The 18069-nt window shown below is 45.2% G+C and overlaps 1 non-coding gene across 1 annotated transcript; it reads right to left on the bottom strand.

The window, feature by feature from the left end:
* Positions 1 to 13976: 13976 nt before the first annotated feature.
* TRNAL-CAG (transfer RNA leucine (anticodon CAG)) lies at positions 13977 to 14059 on the bottom strand. Its single transcript has one exon. It is a non-coding gene; the product is annotated as a tRNA-Leu (tRNA).
* Positions 14060 to 18069: the final 4010 nt, after the last annotated feature.

Here is an 18069-nt window from a genome sequence, read left to right as displayed (position 1 = left end):
ACTCATATGTCATTGGAATGTGGACGTGTGTGAGGTAGGGTACCGAGCTCCAGATAGCAGCACTTCTGTTTTCACAAGGTGTCGGTTTCCTTTTATTCAAAAGCCGAAGGAGAAGGAAACTTCAATCATGTACCAAGAACACTGTGCGAGAGGCCTCCCTGTGGGTCTGTCACCTTCATACATGTGTGGCCCCATTTCACCTGGAACCCAAGGGTTTCCGAGGAGCAAATATGAAAATGTATTCCACCTACAGGGGTGTATTAAACTATTGCCCACTGGCATCAGAAGTGTTTCTCTTTTCTGCGGCTCACAGTACTTTTCAGTCTCTTAAAGACCACAGGCACCAAATAATGAATACGTCACACCCACGGTGTGGCACTAATGAGGGATAATGCCCGGTCCGGGGTGGGGCAGATGTGTTTGTTCCAGAGCAGCTGAAAGGGCATCAAGGTTTATGGCACAGGAAGAGGCGCAGTGTCCGAGCTCCCCGCCAGGGGGCGCCTACTTCTCTGGGGGGTTCGGATTCACATCGACCCCCTGGTTGTGTGCTCACTGTGAGGCCGTGTGACAGGTTGTGTCTGTCCTCTTTGGTCAGTCAGTGTCTGGGGAACGCCTGAAAGAGAAAGTCCCCTCTGCGGGGGTGGTGGGGACATCACACCTCCTGTTACCCCGGACATCCCCACGCTTACACCCCGGAGGCAATGACGAGGGCCGAAAAGGACAGAGGCCGGGCCGTTATCGACGGTGGGTTCGATGCTTGAATCACCCGTGGAGTGAGATCTGACGAGTCAGACACCAACCGGGCCCTGGTGAGAAGGGGGCGGTGTGGAGGGTCTGAGTAAGATCAGACACCGAAGGGGCCCTGGAGAGAAGGCGGCCAGTGTGGAGGTTACTGAGTGAGGTCTGACGGGTCAGACACCGAAGGGGCCCATGAGAGAAGGGGTCAGTGTTGAAGGACTGAGTGAAGTCTGACGAGTCAGACACCGAAGGGGCCCTGGTGAGAAGGCGGCCAGTGTGGAGGTTACTGAGTGAGGTCTGACACCGAAGGGGCCCATGAGAGAAGGGGTCAGTGTTGAAGGACTGAGTGAAGTCTGACGAGTCAGACACCGAAGGGGCCCTGGTGAGAAGGCGGCCAGTGTGGAGGTTACTGAGTGAGTTCTGACGGGTCAGACACCAACCGGGCCCTGGTGAGAAGGCGGCGCGGAATGGAGGGGCTGAGTGAGGTCTGACGGGTCAGACACCGAATTGGCCCTGGAGAGAAGGGGGCAATGTGGAGGTTACAGAGTGAGGTCTCCGAGGGTCCCATGGAGGGGAAGGCGTCGGTGTGCAAGCAACGAGTGAGGTCTCTGAGGGTCCCGATAGAGGGGAAGAGGGGCCGGGGTTAGGTCAGGGGCAGTTTCTCCTGCTCGGATGTGGTTGATCTTCGGGAAGAGTCGGAGCATCGATGGAGTTACCGCTTAAAATGTCAGCTCAGTCTCTGGTCTTCAGTGCTGGGAGGAGGCAGCGACCCCCGGCGAGGCTTGTCAGTGTAAGGGAGGGGGTGATGGTGGTGGATGAGTCCTGTGACACTAGGGGTGAACCCTGTGACCCTGGAGTGAGAATTGTGACCCTGGGGATGATACCTTTGAATCTGGGGTGAGACCCGTGTACCTGGGGTGAGACCTCTGAACCTGGGGCTGAGTCCTGTGACCCTGGGGAGGAGACCTGTGGCCCTGGTAATGAGCTCTCTGACCCTGGCGGAGAGTCCTGTGACCCTGGCGACGAGTCCTGTGCGTCTGGGGTAAAACCTGTGAACTCTTTAGTCCTGTACATGCCCCCCACGGTATCTGCAGTAAAATCATTATGATCACAGAGGAATACGTGGCCGCCGAAATAGCTCAGTTGGGAGAGCGTTAGACTGAAGATCTAAAGGTCCCTGGTTCGATCCCGGTTTCGGCAGAAGTGTTTTATCTGTTCTTATCAGGCAAACATTGCATCACATTATTAGAAACCTGGAGAACCACAGGCTCTCGTATTCCACCTGTGCCCTCCTTCCACGCTTCTTCCCTTCTTTATCCCTCTTCCTCCCCACCTTCCTTATCTGCACTCCCTCGCTTCCCGCCCTTCATTCCTCCCGCCCTCATTGTCATTATTTCAGTCTCATCAACTTGTATCATTCCGGCACAATCATACTGCTAGCTTGGGAGTTTCCAGGTCTCCAGACACTGTATGCACACTCACGAGGAGTGAGTGACTCCACAGTCCCACTCTTGATGTGACTCACACACTGCAGGCACACTCACACCCAGAGTGACTCCACAGTCCCACTGTCTGCGATGTGACTCACACACTGCGGGTGCACTCACTCCCAGTGAGTGACTCCACAGTCCCACTGTCTGCGATGTGACTCACACACTGCGGGTGCACTCACTTCCAGTGAGTGACTCCACAATCCCACTCTCTGTGGTGTGATCCGACACTGCGGGCGCACTCAACCAGGAGCGGATGCGTGGCTGGGTGGGGCAGCAGGGATGGGGGGAGGGGATGAGGGTGAGGTGGGGGAGGGGGGGGGCACGGGAAAAATAATCAAAGAATAATTTTTTTTTTTTAAACGTACCTCTGCTCCCGTGCCATGCGCCGCTCCTCTCCCGTCGCTGCTGCAGACACAGGCTCCCAGCCTGCCCTGCGCCGATCCTGACAGCACTGGCTGGGAGCGCCCTTGGAAGCGCCCAGCCAGGGCGCTTCCTGGCAGACTGGGAGATTGTGCTGCTCTCTCCAGCCTGGCAGCAGTGCGCATGTGTGTTTGGCCGCCTGAGACGGCTGGCTACACATACCTGGGCAGTGAGGGGGAGTGCACAGAGCACTCCCCTCGGCCCGTCACCCCCCAGTGCCCCGCCCCTTTTACACAGAAAGGATAATAAACCAAGTTTATCATCCTTCCCCTGTAAAAGGATTTGCAGCGGTTGCTGCTGGCGGGGGATGCTCCTCCCCATATTGAGGAGCCGCCCCATGTTTTCTTTTGCATTTGGATAAATTAAAGATTAAAAAAAATCTGTGTAGTCCGTGTTTTATGAATGATATATGCAACATTTCGGACAGTAACTATGCATTGGTCCCTCAACAACCTCGCTTATTACAGACCCGTCTCACACGGTGAGATCTCACACATTTGAGCTGTGTCTGTGGTGGGCCTTGGGAGAGGGTTCAGCATCCTCCAGAACCGGGGGTCTCCCTGTAACGCAGCCCCCGCAGTTTCTGCATCTTCATCCCCCAGACCGCCCTTTAACCACCCACTGAACATCTAAACGCCGAGGAAAACACGTGCAGGTTTGCAGAGCCAGGATCCATCCATCTCTCACTATTACAAATAATGGTGGTTTTACCATTTGTTTTTTGACACTCAAACCGCCAGGCACTCAGTCCTGGTCATATGTGAGGCTTTCATCCTACCTGACTTTTTGTTTTACAAGCATGATTTTTCTTTCTGGGAATTGCACTTTCTTACATTATTATGTGTTTATTTTTTATCGTTATAATGATTATTTGTTTGCTAAGGGCACGTGGCTTAACATTAGCTGATGGGACCAGTTTAAGGTTGTACAGGCCACTGTTGTTTCACAAATCATTGAAAACAGAGCTCTCAAGTCTCCCACTGTGCTCTAAGTGATGCTCTAGGCCGGGCCTTCTTCCCGTTGTAATGTCAAACTCATTATAAAGAGACATTGGCAAAGCCAGTGGGTCTCACCCATGCACGAGCTATTGACTTTGCCAATGTGTTTTTCATCCATAATGTACATCAGCATGGCTGCTGTTCAGCATGGCTAAGTTAGTGCCAAAGAGGAGAGTGGCGTGGAGTGGCGTGGCATAGTGTGGAGCAAAGTGTCATAGAGTGTAGTGGTGTAGCATGGAGTGGAACGACGTAGAGTAAAGTGGCCAAGAGACTAGTGTCGTAGAATGTCATGGAGTGTGGCAGGATGGAGAGGACTAGAGTCAAGTGGCGTAGAGTGTCATAGAGTGGAGAGAGGTAGAATGTCATAGAATGGAGTGGAATAGTGTGGAGTGGCATAGAGTGAAGTAAAGTAGCATAGAGTGTCATAGAGTGGAGGGGTGTAAAGTGGCATATAGGGTCATAGAGTGGGGTGTTTTAGAGTGGAGTGTAATAGAGTGGAGTGCAGTGGCCTAGTAGAGTGGAGTAGAGTGTCATGGAATAGAGTGTCGTAGAGTGGAGGGGCGTAGAGTGGAGAAGAATGTCGGACATTAGAGGGGTATACAGTGGAGTGGCATCGAGTGGAGTAGAGAGTTGTATAGTGTTAAGGAGTGGTTTAGGTGGAGAAGAATGTCATATAGTGGAGTGGCATAGAGAGGCATGGCATAGAGTGAAGTGTCATTGAGTGGAGGGAGGTCATAGATTGTCCTGGAGTTGCGTAGAGTGGCAAAGAAAGGAGTAGAGTAGAGTAGAATGGAGTAGAATGTCATAGAGTGGAGTGGCATAGAGTAGCATAGCATAGAGTGGAGTGTCATTGAGTGGAGGGCTCTCATAGATTGTCCTGGAGTTGCGTATAGTGGTGTAGAGTGGTATAGAGTGGAGTGTCATAGAGTAAAGTGTCATATAGTGGAGTGGAGTAGAGTGCCATAGAGTGTTGTGGAGAGTCATATAGTAGAAGATCATAGAGTATAGTGGCGTAAAGTGAAGCAGAGTGGCGTAGAGTGGAATAGAGTGACAGAGTGTTGAGTGGAGTACAATGGAGTGGCATAGAGAGGCATAGAGTGGAGTAGAGTGGAGTGGCATTGAGTGGAGGGAGGTCATAGATTGTCCTGGAGTTGTGTAGAGTGGCATAGGTAGAGTAGAATGGAGTAGAATGGCATAGAGTGGAGTGTGGTAGAGTAAAGTGTCATGGAGTGGAGTAGAGTAAAGTGTCAGAGTGGAGTGGAGTAGAGTGCCATAGAGTGTTGTGGAGAGTCATATAGTAGAGGATCATAGAGTAGAGTGGCTTAAAGTGAAGCAGAGTGGCGTAGAGTGGAATAGAGTGACATAGTGTTGAGTGGAGTACAATGGAGTGGCATAGAGTGGCATAGAGTGTAGTAGAATGGAGGCGAATAGAGTGGAGTGGAGTGTCATAGATGGAGTGGAGTGATGCAGAGTGGAGTAGAGTGAAGTGGTGTACAGTGGCATAGAGTGTCGAAGAGTGTTTGAGAGTGGAGTAGTGTAGAGTGGAGGGGCAAAAAGCAGCATAATGTAAACTGAAGTTAAGAGTCATAGATTGGAGTAAAGTGTTGTGCAGTGGAGTGGCAAAGCGTAGAATGTAGTAAGGTGCTAGAGTGGCCTAGAATGCGTGGAGTGGAGTAAAGTGGCACAGAGTGTCTCTGAGTGGAGTGTCGTAGAGTGGCGTAGAGTGGAGTGACATAGAGTGCTGTGGAGTGCCATTGAGTGGAATGTCGTAGGATAAAGCGGAATAGACGGAAATAGGATCTAGTAGGGTGGCCTTGAGTCATATGGCATAGAGTCAAGCAGAGTGTCGTAGAGTGTCATATAGTGGAGTAGAGTGGAATGGAGAAGAGTGTCGTGGAGTGGAGTGGTGTGTCGTATACTAGAGTAGAGAATAGTAGTAAAATATAATTGAACTATCCATCTTTTGTCAAATTAATTTGGGAACTTCCCCTGTAAAATGACATTTAAATTGTATTTAGTTTCCACCCCTATTGCAGCCCTAAAATGTTTAAAATAAACTATTTGCCGCTATTTCCCTAAAATGTATTTGATGGAAATGCTCCAAGGTCCCTGTGAAGTTATATTAAATTTGTGGTGAGTTAAATGAAGACTTAATTTATGAAGTTGGGCGGGATTAGGAAACTCCACACTTTTCAGAGTAGGTTAAGTCTCCTAACTTTACTTGAGATAAGGTTTATCCTTTGTGGCCTTCCATGTATGATGTCCTGATGCAGAATGTCTCATGTAGGACATCCTCCAGCAAACACATGGAGGCAGGGCACCCAGGACTCAGGTAAGAGGAGTGGGATGGAGGGCTCTGAGCTGAGGCCAACTTACATTTATTTGTTTAAAGAACTTCATAAGCTTTGTATTTCGCAAAGCTGGAACAGTTTAGAAAATACACAAAATTGCAAATTAGCTGGCTACAACTGAGTCGTGCAGAATAGTCTAGTTGTGTAAAGTGCAGTGGCATAGAGTGGTGCGGAGTGGAGTAGTGTGGTGTGCAGCTGTGTAGAGTGGTGAAAAGAGCAGAGTGGTTGTGGTGTTATTACTATTTCTTTATTGTGTTTATCTCAGCATGGTTTCCCTTTATATGTATTGTGTTTCTTTTAGTTATGTATTTCTCTTAGTTGGTTTCTCCCAATGCTTCCCCTGCCTTCCTTTAGGCTCATAGACTCTCTGGAATTTGGAATGCTGGGGGAGTCTGGGAAGGAGATGTGAGGAGATTGGAGGATCTTGACTTGTGGGTGGATGAAGTTTCTTTTACGCATCAAACTGGAAATAAACGTACATTTAATCAACTACAAGTGTCAACTTGAATTTCTGCCTTGGATGACAGATTCACTACATTTTGGCGACGAGGGTGGTTCGAGACTTCTGAAACTGTACCTTGGAAACTTCAACATCTTCATTTATTCAGCTTCTAACGTTAAGAAAAAAAAAGGTACTGTAATTTTTTTTTCCTCTGTTTTTTGTGGCTCACATTTTTTTTATTTTTATTTTTTCAACCTGTTTTTGAGCCACATGGTAATTCTTTTCGTGTCTATTTATAAATTTAATAGACGCGTCTTTCAACTGTCTCCTTTCCTCGTGCCTCTGGAGACGCGTGCTGTTGATTTTGTTGCCAAAGCAACGTGAACGCAAGCCTTTCTTTCCCGGCCGCGCTCTCTTGAGATACACGCGCTGTTTATTTACCTGCTGTTGAATTTGTTGCTATGGCAACGTGAACGCGTGCCTTTATTTCCCGGCCGCGCTCTCTTGAGATACACGCGCTGTTTATTTACTCGGCTGTATTCAAGGGAAACACGCTCCACAGGGGATACGACGACTCGTTTTTCAACTCGAGTTATTCAACAAATAAACAGAGTTTAGCTCTAAATTATCCGTTTAAAATTGCTATTTTATTACGTTTATTTTTGGAAACAAGTTGGCCTGCTCTACTCTGTCATTGTTTTTTTCTGGATATTTTATTTCTTTTAAGTGGCACTTCATTTTCTGTGTTACATTTTTTTGTACAAACATTTTTCTTTCCCTGCAATAATAAGTGATTATGCAGAACATTACACCTCCACCATTTTTTCTTGCGCTTCCTGGAGAACCTCCTATATCGTGGCAAAAATGGAAAAAGGTTTTCCTGACTTACATGCACGTCTGTGGCAGCAACCTATCCTCTGAAAGAAAGACTTCTGTTTTACAACATTGTCTTGGTGCGGAGGGTCAAGAAATCTTGGAAACTTTACCTGCAATAACAACATCAGATGGTGCGGAAGGTGACAACTCTTTGAATGAATTTGATTCTACTTTACTTAGACTGGACAATCACTTTCTTCCCAAAGTTTCTATCATTTTACAACGTTACTATTTTGGGAAACGTTAGCAGATGGATGATGAATCTATTGAAGATTTTGTCACAGCTTTACGCAAACTAGCTTCATCATGTAACTTCGGAGAAAATCTAGAAGAACGTATTAGAGACCAATTCATGCTTGAATGTAAATGCGACAAAGTAAGAGAAGCATTATGGGTCAAAAGTGATCCATCACTAGATGAAGTGTTAATCATTGCTAAGCAAGTTGAACATTCGATGGCTTGTATTGATAATTTGAGGAAATCCAAAGGTGTTTCTATGGAGGTCCAAGCTATAAATACAAAAACTAATAACAAGTTTCAAGCAAACATTAGAGCAAAACTGATGTGTTTTAGGTGTGGTACTACAACTCATTTAGCTAATAGCCAAGATTGTCCTGCTATTCATATTATTTGTAACAAATGTTCCAAGAAGGGACATTTTGCTAAGTATTGCAAATCATTTTCTAAGTCTAAAGTCAAAGTTCAGGAAATTGATTGTAATGATGATCGAGATTTTGTTCTTCAGATTATTTATGATGTTAATTGTGTCGCCATTAATACTTGTCAGTACCCTTCGGATTTTGTGGATGTCAACGGAACATCTATTTCTATGATGATGGATTCGGGCGCAAAACTTTCCTTAGTATCAGTTTCGGATTTCACTAAGCATTTTAAGGGAAGAGTTTCTTTACTGGATCCTGATATCATTCCCTACAGTTATGGCGGTAAACCTATTGAGCTCAAGGGTTACTTTGAAGCCGCCATAACCTTTAAAGGGAACACAATTTCAGGGAAAATATATGTTCCAGTTGTTGGTGACACAATTCTGAGTTGGCCACATCAGAAGATGCTTGGGATTATATTAAATCCCAATTCTATTCCTCAAGTATTAGTTCAAAATGTTTGCAGCATCAAAGACGACATCATAGGTGAATTTTCTGATGTATTTTCTTCTAAAGTAGGGTGCGTTACGGGATACAAACATCGTATTTGTCTTAAGGAGGGTGTCAGCCCTGTAGCGTGCAAAGTAAGAAAAATTCCTTTCACTTTACAAGACAAGGTTAAATCTGAATTACAAAGGTTACAATCTGAAGGCATCATTGAAGAAGTCGAGGCTGCACAATGGGTCGCCCCCATTGTTGTTGCTGTGAAGAAATCGGGAGATATTAGACTTTGTGTGGACCTTAGACATCTCAACAAAGCTGTGATTGAAGACAAATTTCCTTTACCAAACATAAATGAAATGGTCTGTCTTTTAGGAGAGGCAAAATATTTTACGACATTAGATTTGAGTTCAGCTTATCACCAAGTTCAATTGTGTGAAGAATCAAAATTGTTGACATCTTTCATCACTCCCTTTGGTGTGTTTAAGTTTAATAGGATGCCATTTGGTTTGTGCTCTGCTGCTTCTGTATTTCAAAGACTAATGTATCATATTCTTGGGAAAACTGATGGTGTTAGATTTTTTCAAGATGATGTTCTCATTTTTTCTAACACTCTTGAACAACATCTTTCCAAAGTTAGAGAAGTCTTAAAACAATTTCGTAGTAAGGGAATCACACTCAAGGGAGAAAAATGCAAGTTTGCATGTTCAGATATCACGTATTTAGGACATGTAATTTCTTCTCAAGGTGTTAAACCGAAAGAGGATCTAGTTAAAACTGTAGTTAATTTTGCGGATCCTGTTAAAAGAGAAGATGTACAAGTTTTCTAAGGCATGGCGGAATTTTATTCCAAATTTGTTCCTAATTTTGCCAGTAGGTCTTGCTGCATTAGAGAGTTAATTAAGAAAGGTGTTGATTTTGTATGGTCAGAGGCTTGCAAGAAAGAATTTGAGGATCTAAAAAATGCACTATCTTCTGCTCAATGTCTCAACAGTTTTCGCCCAGGGTTTCCCTGTTGGATTATAACTGATGCCTCAGATAAGGGTTTAGGAAGTGTTCTTAAGCAAAAGTATGATGGTAAGGATGTTACTATTGCATTTGCTTCCAGAGCGTTAAGGGGAGCGGAGTCGAGGTATTCCACCATTGAAAAAGAAGCACTAGCTATCTACTGGGCTATAAAGAAGTTTAAACAGTTTCTATGGGGATCTAGGTTTGTTGTGCAATCTGATCATAAGCCTTTACAAGAGATTTTTGATAAGAAGGGTCTAGACTGTATTTCTTCACGTATTTGCAAGTAGATTGTTGGTCTTCAAGACTTTCAATTTTCTGTCTGATATGTCCCTGGATGTGAGAACCGCACAGCTGACTGTTTGTCAAGGTTAAGATCTTTTAGCTGGGACCAAGATACGGATTGTAGCACATGGTGGGTTGATGAGGATGTGAAAGTGTGCATTTTGACTGATGGTTGTATCACGGAAGATGAGTGGTTAACGGAGTTTAGTAATGATACTAGCTTGAAACGGGTAAAGGATTTGATCGAATCTAATTGTGTTCCTGCTGACTGTGATGAAGAGAATGTGTATAAAAAAATTTGGAATGAACTTTCAGTTGAGAATGGTTTGGTTTTTAGGAGTGGAAGATTAGTACCTCCATCTGGTTTGCGTGAAAGATTGTTACATCTAGCTCATTTGGGTCACTATGGTATTTGCAAGACAAAAGAACGGTTGAGAGAATTTTATTGGTGGCCGAGAATGGATTTAGCGTTGGAAAGAGTTGTTCGCGACTGTGTGGAATGCAAATTTGCAGATAAAACTTTCAAGTGTAGGTCACGTCCATTAGAAATCAGGAAAATTCCTAATGAAGTGTGGGAGGATGTTGCAATGGATATTATGGGTCCTGTTGTGTGTGGTTCAACTTCTAAGTATATTGTTGTTGTAATGGACATGTTGTCTCATTGGCCAGAATCAATTACTAATTTTCTTTCAGGGGTATTTTCTAGAGAAGGATATCCCAAATGCATCATAACAGATAATGGGGTTCAATTCACCTCTAAGCACATGTCTGAGTTTTTAGCATCTAGAGGCATATTGCATAAGAAAAGTGCTCTATATCATCCTGAAACTAATGGTATGGTTGAGCGCTTTAACAGGACATTGAAGGAAACTATTCAAGTAGCAAGATTAACAGGATGTAATTGGATGGAAGCTGTTAAATCTAAAGTTGAGAGTTATAGGTTTACACCACATTCCAGTACTGGCCAATCTCCATTTGTATTGTTCAAGAAAAGAGTGCCTAACACTAGCATAAATCCTTCACGGGTGAATAAATATGTTAGTAAAGAGTTGAACCATGAGAAAATTAAAGAACTAGCTGTGACCAGGGATGAGATTTTACAGGAAAAAAGGAAATTGACATATGATCGTCGTAAAGCAGTCAAACCTCTTGTTGTTGCAGTTGGTGATTCTGTAAAGATTAAGTTGCCGAAAATAAATTGTGCAACATTTTCTCATTATAGTAAAATCTTTAAAGTTATCAAAGTGTTTAAAGGTGCTATTAAAGTGGATGATGGGTGTATTTGGAATTTGAATAGAGTTGTGAAGATGTAAAAAAAAATATATATATATATATGTATTTATTTATAATTTAGGGGGAAGATAGTGTGGTGTTATCACTATTTCTTTATTGTGTTTATCTCAGCATGGTTTCCCTTTATATGTATTGTGTTTCTTTTAGTTATGTATTTCTCTTAGTTGGTTTCTCCCAATGCTTCCCCTGCCTTCCTTTAGGCTCATAGACTCTCTGGAATTTGGAATGCTGGGGGAGTCTGGGAAGGAGCTGTGAGGAGATTGGAGGATCTTGACTTGTGGGTGGATGAAGTTTCTTTTATGCATCAAACTGGAAATAAACGTACATTTAATCAACTACAAGTGTCAACTTGAATTTCTGCCTTGGATGACAGACAGTGGTGTAAAGTGGTGAAGAGTAATGTGGTGTGGAGAAGAGGGACAAAGAGGACACTGGTGTAGAGTGGTGGATTGAAGAGTGTAGTGGTGTAGAGTAAAGTGGTGCAGTGTAGAGTAGAGTGCAGTGGTGTAGAGTAGAGTGGTGCGGAGTAGAGTGCAGTGGTGTAGAGTAGAGTGGTGCAGAGTAGAGTGCAGTGGTGTACAGTAGAGTGGTGCAGAGCAGAGTGCTGAAGAGTAGAGTGCAGTGGCATACAGTGCATTGGCATAGAGTAGAGTGCAGGAGTGTAGAGTAGAGGGGTGCAGAGCAGAGTGTTGAAGAGTAGAGTGCAGTGGCATACAGTACAGTGACATACAATGCAGTGGAATACAGTGAGGTGGCATACAGTGCAGTGGCATACATTGCATTGGCATACAGTGCATTGGCATTGAGCAGTGTGCAGGGGTGTAGAGTAGAGGGTGGGAGTGAAAAGAAGCAACACAGAGGGGTAGAAAAGAATGGAAGCAATATAGAAGGGGTGGGTGGGAGGGAATAGAAGCTACATAGATGGTGACTGGGGAGATGGACTGGAAACACCAGCACTAATATGGAGTGCTTGAACAAAGAAAATTAGCACCAAAAACAGGAGCAGTGGATGGACACAAGTACTTGGTACATGCTCCAAGGGAGGGCCAAAAACAAGAAGAGGAAGTGAGGCCTACATGTTGTGACAAATGGGGATGAAGGACTTGTCTTTTCTTATGGTTTGCACTCTATGGTTATATGCGTTCTAACCAGGGCAATGTGTGTGTGGTGGGTTATGGGATATTAAGTATGGGGCTGCCTGTGTCGTACGCAACACAACAATTTAGGCGTGCAGGGGCTTAGTACCGCATTCCTCTGTCCTACGGCACACTCCCTCACCCCCATGACCACGTTGCCTGGGGGGGTCTAAGATGTTAGAAAAGGGACCTGTCCACTCTCCCTGGGATGCAGGCGTCCAGTGGTAGTGGGCAGCTGGGAAGGGGCAAAGGGTTAAATACCTGTTGACCTTGGCTCCCATCCTCTTTTGACAGTTTCTAGACAATACCCATCCTACCCTCACCCACTGGATTTATTTAAAGAGTATGATTGCCTGTATATTGGCAACGTTTTTTTCCATTGTTTTGTTTCGCAGCCTGAGTTACAGGGCGATCCAAAGGAATTTGGTGCAGAAAGCAATCATGGCGGAGCACAAAGGGGATGCTCCATGCCAGCTCCTGGGGAATCTTTACGGCAGGACCGCGGGATGAAAGCAACAGTGCCCCGTTAGTCCAATGGACAGTTGTAAATCTGAGCAACCGGGGCCTTGCCTTGGACAGCTTTGTCACTACACGTGAGTTTGGTTTTATCGGATTTACAGTGTGGGAAACCCCCAAAAATGTATAACTCTTGATGGTGTGTAGTCCAGGCACTCATTGTCTAATCAGGTGAGTGATGAGCATAGGTTTCTCATCCAATGGCTGCGCTTGGATCATCAGTAAGTTAACCCAATTTTGTCTTGCCTACATAAGCAATAATAAACCTGCAGTCAACTTCTCTCCAACAACTGGTGTGGCCTTGTCTTTTCTTATGGTTTGCAATCTATGGTTATATGCGTTTCAGCCAAGGCAGTATGTGTGTGGTGGGCTATGGGATCCCGGGGCTGTGAGGGAAACGCTGAAGCTAACAAATGATAAGCTGTGGGCGGGCTGTAAGCCCACTGAATGTAAACAACATGTCTCACAGAGACAAGGCATGTGATGTCCAGGTGGAACCTAAAAAGGACCTGGACTGCTCATCTGGACTCATGGAGTTCCATGAACGTCCATGGCCAGACTTTATTTGAGAAGTCACTAAAACAGCTCTCTATGTATACTGGTCCTAGAGATGAGAAGTAACGTGATATGGATCTAAAGTGGTCAGATTACTTAACATTCGGAAAACTTGTTAAATAGCACCCACGTGGCGTGGGAGAGTTGTGAGGGCCTCTAGTAAACCCTAACTTTTTTGTAGTTTTACATAGCGCCAACGTAGCACGGGGCATTGCAGCGCTTTACATGAACACCGGATTACTTACAGTAGGTCAGAATTTAAGTATTAATTAAGTGATAATTTCTCTGAAAGAGTGCTGTCCAGTGCCCACTAACTGTTATTTATTTACAACACTGAGAATATCTATTCAAGTTATTTCAGTAGGTTATGTCATTCATTTCTGAATCTGAATTCTTGTCTGAAGATAAAGTGCCACCTTGCGGCTGGAAAATGAATGGTTGCTAGAAAGAAAAAGATAAACAGCGGCTCTGGGCAACAGCCTGAACATTTGTGCAACTGTCAGAGAAATATAATTTGGTTGGGACAAAATGTACACTCACGGTTTACGATGTCACTTCCCAAATCATTTTCTAAATACAAATTTATTCGATCTTTTCGAGTTCCTTACTCGAACTATTTATTGTTCAATAGAAAGATAAATCTTACACTTTGCTTACAAACTTGAATGCATAGCACTCTCAATTGTGACTTCCACCCGTGTTTCTACATGCAGACAGCCAGAACACACATGAAAATTTATAATATTCCAAAAGGGATGGTTGTGTCAGAAGTGGGATTCGAACCCACGCCTCCAGGGGAGACTGCGACCTGAACGCAGCGCCTTAGACCGCTCGGCCATCCTGACAGATGTACATAGCTCTTTCAAGTCGTTTTATAATATGTCACAAGAACCAAGACTTCATGGATGAATTTCTTGTATCTGCGAACCACGACTGTCCCTTCAGAGGCCTTTGTGTGTCTGAATTGTACTCGGAGAAGGAGCCCCCCACTCTTTCAGCAGGTGCACGAGCCAGGCTGCCTTTGCTCATATCAGCTTCAGCCTCCTTCAAAACCTTCGCAAAAGAGACTGCCAGGGGTGTCCCTGAGGTGAGAGGGGTCAATTAGAAGGTGGCTGGGCCGTGCTAACAAGAGTAACAGATGGGGTGGGGGCAGGGTGGGATTGGTCAGGCGGGCAATGGCCAAAGGGCCTGTGTGGGTTGTAGTTGTGGGGGCCGCTTTTTAGGGCAGAGTGGGGGCCGATTTGAGATCCATTTCTGCCTGTTCAGATGCTACCAGCGGCCCAGTGGGGGTCTAAGCGGCCTTTCTGGAGGCCTTGTTACCTTCCCTTCACCAACAGGACAGGAGTCATCAACCCCAGCACCCCCCACTCCACCCCAGGCCCGCACATTGATCCAAAAAGCTAACTTGGGCCGGCTACGGGCACATTAATGTATGCAGATTGAGCAGGGGGCCTGAACAGGAGTTGCCTCAATGATATTCAGCTGTGGTTCACTAGTGTAAAACAATCCATGCACCAGGAGTGCTGGCAAGGTTTACTTTTTTAAAAATCTCAGTGGAGCTAAGAAAACAAAAGTTATACTCATAGATCTTGACAGCTAGACAGATCATTCTGTTTATCCTAGGAGATTGATTTTAAATGATGGTACGTACTCAGTGCTTAATTTGTGCTTGTTGTTTCCGGTGTGGGGCGCCGGCACTTATTTTTGAGGGTCAGCACTTATTTTGTCTGCCTCAAGCATTTACTGCGAGCAAAAGACATATGGGAAAGACGGAGGAAGAGGAAAACGAAAAAGCATCACGAAAGGAGAAAGCAGAAAGCTGCAAGAGTGAGCTGAAGGGGCAGGGAGTGGCTGTAAATAGATTGAAGAGGCCCGAGGTGGCTTCAGGATTACGCTGCCTCAGTATTCCATCTTCGCACATTTAATTGCAGCAGCCACGTGTTTTCGAGGAGAGCTTTGAGCACAGGCATGTTTTTATTTTCAAATTAAGCACTGTACATAGTATTTATACACTCTCACTTTCTCATGTACCTTAGGCTCCTATGTTAATGTTGCTTTAAGCTAGTGCCCAATAGAGTGTATGGTACCTCCTTATCTTAAGAAAATGATTTGAAATGTAGTATGCATTTCTTATGCACTTTACTTGCCTATCCTATGTGGATGATATGAATGATGGAATGTACTGTTTATGCACTTTCACTTTTTCATCGATTCTAGGTTTTCATGATAGTGCCGGATAATGCGCCATTTATCATCTCATGGCGGCGGGTGAATTGCTACGAGGTATTCATCTTAAAGGAGGTGGCTGACTTCATCATAATGAAATACGGCACTTTGCTAACAGTGTAGCATGTTCACTCCTGATAGTAGCACTTCTCACAACTTTTTCCTCCGATTGCTGACAGGTGAGCTGTCCTAGAGTGGTCATCCTTAATTGCTTATACATAGGTAAATGGTGATTTATGATGAGCGAATGTATCTCTGTATATTTCATCTATGTAATCTGTTTGATTTTATTTTGTTCTACTTGTGCAATATAGTGTTTTATATATGGACAGAGGATGATTTTTTTATGTTTTGCCTGTGCAATTATTTTAAGTAATCACAATAAAGCTCATTACACACTTTTCTCAGTAAGGAGTCACACCTCGCTCTTAATAGGGTGGGAGGAAAACAAGAGAATCAGTGTGCCAGCCTGGCTGTAAAGTGCTGGGCCGGGGGCTGGCATCTGCCCACAATGCCCACGCCTAGCGCCCGCCCTGCGTCATTACATAATCACAGCAGACCTAAGTGCATGGCCTAAGAGGGAGCAGAGAGAGGTGCCTGGCTTTGTAGGAAAGCACCCCAGATTCTGATTGGCTAGAGATAACAGACTCAACCCTCACAACCAGGGAAGAGGGGGTGAATTCTGAGAGACCAGATAAGTAGACGCCCCCTGGCGGAGAGGTCGGGCATTGCACCTATAAGTGCTCCTTAAACCCTGTCGCCCTTTCATGCTGCTCTGGAGCAAACACCGGTCCAGCCCTAACCGGGCATTATCTCTCATTAATGCTATACCCTGACGTCATAACTATTTGGTGTCCGTTTCTATATCGAATTTATGTGGTCAAAAACCCCAACTCATCTGTGACTGACCTCTAAATAATTTACAAATATCTCTGAAAGAGAAACACATTTGTCTTTTTCTAATAAAAACCTTTAAGGCCCGGGTGAAATAGGGATTAGAGTTGCATTAAATTAACAGGCTCAGACCGTCGCAAGTAATAATGTGTGTAGAGTTGTGTGAAGGCTGTTGCCTTTCTCTCTGCAGCTTTGAATAAAAGGAATCAGATATTTCCTAAAATGAGACTCTCTGTGTCAGAAAACCAACCTCCTCCTCCTGTTCTCTGGGATTGCCAGGCTGTGTCCAAGGGAAATACGGACAAAAATAATATTCAGAATACTGTACATCACGAGGGATGGTGAACACAACACATCCCACATAACTCTCACACACATCTGGCTCGTTGGTCTAGGGGTATGATTCTCGCTTAGGGTGCGAGAGGTCCCGTTTTTAAATCCCGGACGAGCCCTTTAATATTTTATCATATCACTAAATGGATAATTTGAAAAGTAACAAACTAAAAAACAAGCGCTTTTAAGATAAAATACCCTGGGACGGTTTTGTATTTTAAGCCATCACGTGTCGCGCTGCAAGGAAGAAACGGAGCCCTGGACCAAGAGGCAGCTGCAGGGGCCGCCGGGAGGCAGGTCTCCATCACTGCCACATCAGCACCCGGGACATTTGTTAATGTTGCTTGGAGACGAATCTTATTACACCGGGGGCTGCACGTCTTTTGTTAAACCACACTGTGGGAGACAGCAGGGTGAGACGTGGGAGTGCACGAGTGTGAGACACACTGGGCAGGGGGAGGGGATTGTGAGGTCACCAGCAGCAGGGCAGAGACCCGGGGCACAAGCTGGGGTGGGCGCGGGTGAACGGAGCCCCCACACTGTTTTTAGAGCGTGGGCTCCGTTCCCTGTACCGGAGGCTGGCAGAGGCCGAATAGTGCCACCTTGGACTCCATTAAATTAATTGTACAACTTTACTTTGGCACAGAAGTTTTGAATGAAGTGCTTAGAGGCTCCGTCGTTCTGTTTAGCACAGTTAATTTGACGGGTATCTTTGGTGGCACAGCGATGGCAGAGGCTTATTTAGAGGTTTATTATGTAGCACGTCTTTGTGAGGGGTATATTTCGGGGCACAATAATGACACCAGGAATACTTCGAAGTGTTAGTCCGTGGCAGTGGTTGTGATGGGCATATTCTGGGCAAAATGATTCTAATCTGATATTCTGTCTCACTCTCCTGCCATTGAGTGTGGGCGGAGGGGTCCCCCATAGCGGCCACGTTTTCCAGACCCATCGTGATGTGTTGCTCCAGTCCAGTTTTATTTCTTTGAATTCTCGGACTTGTAGTCCTGTTTTATCATAGACTAAAAAAGACTACAAGTCCCAGAAGTCAAAGGAAAAATATGGCCTGGAGCAGGAGATGACGCATGGACCTTGGGAACTTGACAGGGCTGGTATCGACTTCCTCCACTGTCAGAGGGCCACTCAGGTACCTGGACCGGTGCAATGGACCCCTGGCTGAAGCGGGCACCCAGACCTCTGTGGAGAAATGTGTCTAGTAGGCTGTCTCCGGATGCTTGAGGGGGTGTCGCCTCTCTCACGCCCCCTGGGCTCTAGGATGGATCTACATAACCTGAAGAGTTTATATATAACCAGCTAAAAAGAAATAGCAATGATGGAAGGAGACAATAGACCCTACAATTTAAATTCTCGAAACTTCCTTGTGCCTGATAAGAGGACGGTG

The sequence above is a fragment of the Pleurodeles waltl genome, unplaced genomic scaffold, assembly GCF_031143425.1.
Source record: "Pleurodeles waltl isolate 20211129_DDA unplaced genomic scaffold, aPleWal1.hap1.20221129 scaffold_67, whole genome shotgun sequence".
NCBI classification, from domain to species: domain Eukaryota; kingdom Metazoa; phylum Chordata; class Amphibia; order Caudata; family Salamandridae; genus Pleurodeles; species Pleurodeles waltl.
Note: the sequence above shows the minus strand (reverse complement) of the source record. Positions and strands in the feature narration are given on the sequence as shown.